Genomic DNA, 5804 nt, shown 5'->3' on the forward strand with positions numbered 1-5804 from the left:
TATAAATAATAGTAGAATTAATTTTGAAAACATTTTCAATTAATTTTTTTTTTTTTTCAATTTAAAATATTTAGTCCAAAATACAGTAGTATTTTAATTTTAATTGAAAATTATTACGAAAATAATTCGGGATATGCGAATTTTTCCAAAATTGAATAATTTCATTTATTTTTCAATTTGTTTTTCATAAAATTTAATTATTTTGTTTTTATAATAAATTGTTTTTGTTGTGTTTTTCTTTTAAAATTTCTTCATTTCACTTTTATTTTAAAATATCCAAAAAACAACACTTAAGAAAAGTACACTTGTTATTTATAAAATTCAAAAAATTTTATTAAAAGTTCAATAAAATACGAATAATTTTCGCTAAAAATGTTCTTAAAAAAAAAATTTTTTTTTTCTCAGAAAAAAATATAAAAAAATTTAGTTTTTATTTTATTTTTATTTTTTGATTTGATTTATGATATTTATTATCAATATTTTTGAAAAAAACAAACACAAAACAAACAAAATTTGAAATTTATTTTTTTAATTTTTTTTTCTTTTTTTTGTATTTATTTTTATTTCAAGAGATTTGTTGCTATCAGTAAGAACGCCAAGTGTAAAATGATTTGCGCGGAGTACTTTTCAAGTCTTAAATACAAAAAATTTTTTGCGATGGATGTATGAATTTAAAAAAAAATTCGTATATATATATATATATATATATTTTAAATATATATACATACATACGTAAGTACATAAAATTTATATTAATAAAAATATATGTATGTATGTAGGTACAAATATATAAAATGTTTTTATTCTTTAATTTTTCTTATAATATTATTTTTCTTGTTGTTTTTGTTTTTTTTTTTGTTATTTTTGTTTTTCTATAAAAATTATTATTATTTACCTTCATCAAAAAGTATCTGATACAAATTCAAAAATGTTGAGAAACAATTTGATAAAAAAAATGTTACTATACAATAATATTAAAGTATGAGAATAGTTAATCATAATATGTAATATTGTATGTACATACAATGTGTCTACATATTTAGGTAAGTGAGTGTATAAAATAAATTTTCATTTAAAATAATTTTCATCTATAGTACTAACCATCCAACATGCATACACTATAAATAATAATAGATATGTACTTGTACCTATATTCACATTATTCATTTATGTATATAAACATATTTGAATATTTTGTATATAGGTGTATGTATAGAAACAAAATGTATATAGAAAATCAGGAAAAATAAAAGAAAAATATGAGAAAAAAGAGAAAACAATAATTTTCACCTTTACATGTGTAAGTAAAATTTAATTTGTTATTTTTGTTTTCTGTTTTTGTTTTTGTTTTTATTATTTTTTAACATTTTTGTTTGTTTTATTGTTGTTTTTTGTGTCTGCAAAGAAGAAAATTTTTTTGTATCGTAGACTTTTTGATTTCCTTGCTACTTTTTATTTAATTTTTTTCTCTTTTGTTATTTTTTATTTTTAGTATTTTTTTTTTGATTTTTTTATTATTTGTGTTCGTATTATTGTTAAAAATTTTTGCGTATTGTCAAAATTAATAATTACAATATTTTAGCAATATAATAAAATTAATCGTGATAATTACTATTATGACAATACAGTTATGTAGTATAGTGATTAATGTCAGAAATAATAATGATTAATAAAAATGCATGTGTTTTTTGCTGATACGAGTATTAAAAAAAATTTTTTTTGGTTTATATTTTTTGTTTTTTAATTAAATTTTTCTATTATTAAATATTTTTTAATTGAAGTGTTGTAAAATTTTGTATTTGTACTTTTGTTTTTTGCTTGTGGTTTGGAATTTAATAAATGCTTGAAAATTATTTTAATTGTTGTAGGGTATAGAATTTACTAGTTGAATAATATTGAAGTTAGAATTAAGGTATAATTAAATTACATTTTGTTGAAATTTAAGACAAGAATATTGGAGTATGCAACATAATCAAGGTATTTTTTGTTTTGAAGAACTAAATAAAGTGTGCTTTTTAATTTTGAAATTTTATCTAATACAAAAAATTATATAGGAATATAATTATAAAAGAAAAACTTGTAATATTTTTGAGAAATTCATTTAAAAAAAAATTAAAGGTAACTAGGAAATTGACAAAAATTTGATATACAAAAATTTTAAAAAGAGGACAGCCCGTTTTTGACGTCGTTTTTCTCCTTTTCTTAAGTTTTTCTTAATGAAAAATTAAAATTATGTCGTCTTTTTCCCTGATGCTCTAGTTTGTTTCGGAACTCTACTTTCGCCAATATTTTTATATCTGCCCATATATTTTATCAGTTGGTACCATATAGTTCCTTTGCGACTGATCTTCGTCATGCAAAACTGTTGTCATTCCTAACCACTTTTACCCTGCAGGTTTAATTTCATTTGCTATCGTGCTATTGCAGTAAATGATGTCTTTGTTTACATGAATGTTTTTTGTTACAGAAATTTACATATATTTTCGAAAATTAGTATAAATTTGCTCTAAATTAACAGATTTCAAATTAAAAGTTAATTAATAAGGGTTTAGAATGAAATATTTACGAATAATTTCAGAAGTAGAATTATAATTTTCAGAAATAATTTCATTACGTTACTGTGGAGCAGAGTTAGATGGTGAAGATATTTAAATACATATATCTAAATATCTAATGTTTATTATATAAATTATATCCTGGAATTTATTTTATAAATATTATGCTATTCTTATACCTTTTTTCTCTCCATAATATTTTTCCCATGAAATTATAATAGTCTACTAGTTTCTCAATAACATTTAACATTAAAAATAAGAAAAATTCAATAAACGTAGGTTTTATAAATTTTTTGATTTTACTTCGAATTAAGAGGAAAATATAGAAAAAAAAACAATACTAAAAACCATAAATAGAACAAAATAAAAGTTTAAATGTAAACAAAAAATCAAGGCTGTATACCAGAAAACTCAATTCTTTCTAAATGTATAAGACGTTCTAGTTTAGATTTTTTCTCAATATTTTTTTTATTTTTTTTTTCTGTAAATGTTATTACATTGTCTGGATGGTATAGGTTAAAATATATTTTTGTTTTTTGAATCGAAAACAGAAAATTAACGGTATAGAAATAGAGGAAATTCTTAACCTTCGCGGTCTGATAAATTATTGTTATTATTATTTTTATAATATGTTGATTTTCTCACTAAAAAATTTTTTTTTTCATTAAAAATATATTTTGTTTTCCATTTATTTATTGTTATCCTTACGAAAATTAAAAAAAAAATTTATACATGGCGGTGAAAATATAATAGAATTCAGATTTTGTTTTTGTATTTTTATTCTTGTATATCTGTTATGTAATATAATTAAAAGTTCCCGGCCTAGATTTTGGAAACATTTATTTGAAATACATGTATTGTAAATATAATAACCAAGGATATAACAAAAGTAAAAAAAAAAAATAAGTAATTTTAATTGGATTGGTTCTGTTTCTAGGACCAATACAAATAATATTTCTAGGTTATAGTCTGGACTCAACCATTCAAATATTATTATTATTATTGTACTTTAATTTTTATTTATATAATATGGAATTTAAGTTATAAATATTGTTATTATTAAAAAATCAAGAATAGTTGTGCTAAAATTATAAAATTTTTCCTTTTATAAAGTTAAATTTTAGCGAAACTTAAAATAATTATGTAGGTACTTCAAGTAAAATCTTTAAATTTCAACACAAATATACAAATATATATATATATGTATAACAAACTATACATATATGTGTATACAAATTACATGTAATACTAATTTTGATTGGGAGAAAAGATTTTTAAAAGTTGCATGGTTTTGCTACTTATAAGACACATTTATAATAATTAAAAAAAATCATATACTAACAAGGCAAGGCAATAAAAAATTTATATAATCTAGATTAGAACAAAGTATGAGCCTTATTTATCTCTAGAGAGAAAGCAATATAAACACAATTCAAAGCCAACTTAAAATAGCGTAAGCAGATCATTTATATAATATATATATATCATATATAAATTTCGAGATGGTTTGCTAATTTCAAACACAATTTTTTTTACGGAACTGAAACACATAGTCACAACACTAGAACCTTGAAACGATTCAAACACGGTCAAATAATATTTATAATAAAGCAGTATATGAGTTCAATAGTTTACCATCACATCGTAAGCCCTTCGCATACCGCAAACCCTTCGTGTACCGCAAGCCTTTCGTTTTTACAAAAAAAAAGCTAAATTCACTTATATATTTAAACAAAATCAACATTTTCCTAACTTATCGTTTTTTGTAATTTAGAATAATTCTAAGAAATATTAAAATTATAGCACGCAGTACGAGTTTTTGCTCATTTAAGTTTTAAGAAACAAATAAATAAATATTCTTGAATAGAGTTAGGACAATATTCAAAATAATTACTTCAATTAATTTCTGCAATCGAATTTTGCTAATGATCTCATATGTCATTAATTATGGATTTGTTGCCATAGCTGGTGCGTTATCGCTATAAAATCCAAAAAAAAATTCAAATAAAAATTGAAATTTCCAAAATTTTTTCAAAAATATTTCTAGCCGTATAGTAATTTGCTATATACACTATACTTTTTACTATATCCACTTTACGTTAAATTAATAACACAATTGTACGTAGTAAAATTTTAATATAGTATAATAAAAAAAAAAAAATAAATTTTTTCTTAAGTAATGTCGAACTTTTCTTGAAATATAGAAAAAAAATTTTTAAGTTATGAAAATAGAAAATCTTTATATGATATAAAAAAATTTGATTTATAGCATTTTCCGACATTTTTCAATACGAGTATGTACAAAGAAAAAATGTCATTTTATTTATAATCTAAATTGACGTCAAACTGTACACTACTCGTATAATACATTTTTGACAAATACAATTATAAAAAAAATTAATAATTTAAGTTCATTATGGTGAGTAGATGCCATAATTTTTGGATAAAATCGGCAAAATCAAAAAGAGATGTATGATTATAAAAGTTGATGAGTGTTTATATAACTTTTTTATTATCGATGTTTGGCGATTAATGTCATGCAAGCTTTAGGTATTTTTTTTATAATTGTCAACGATTTGACGATCACGTGTTGATGATTTTTGTCATTGACACAAGAATCGCCGATTGTTGTAATTATTTGAATATGCCATTGATCATTATAAAAATTTAAGTAACGCTGTTTGACATTTTGTTTTTTTCCTTTTTTTACTCCTAGGAGGAGCCTAGAAACGCTGTCTGACATAAACATTATAAAACATTATGAAGCAACATATTTTTATTAAAAACTTTTTTTAATTAATATATAATTGATTAAATACCTTGATTCCGGCTCAGACATATTGTAAACATAAAAATTTTTGGTAATATTTTGATATTTTGCAGTAGTAAAAACAAAATTGCGGCGTTGCATTGATTTTTACGTTAGCAACAGATTTTGAAATCATGATTGACTCGTCAACATGATTATGAAAAGTTATTTTTGACGAGCGTCAAATTAATGACAATTATGAAAAGTACCTTATATTACAATGTGTATGTGTATTTAATTTATCTAAAAGTATAATTGTAATTTTAGTACAATTTGAAAATCAAAACAATATTATTGCTATTAAAATGATTTAGTGGTTAAACTTAAAAATAGAAAAAACTAAAAGTTAATTTTGAAATAATTTACAAAAAAAAAAAATACTTTCACAATTTTATGTTTTAACATTTTTCTTTAAATATTTATAGACTGACATAATATTC

Source organism: Condylostylus longicornis, unplaced genomic scaffold (genome assembly GCF_029603195.1).
Source record: "Condylostylus longicornis isolate FDR11 unplaced genomic scaffold, ASM2960319v2 ptg000162l, whole genome shotgun sequence".
Lineage (NCBI taxonomy): Eukaryota > Metazoa > Arthropoda > Insecta > Diptera > Dolichopodidae > Condylostylus > Condylostylus longicornis.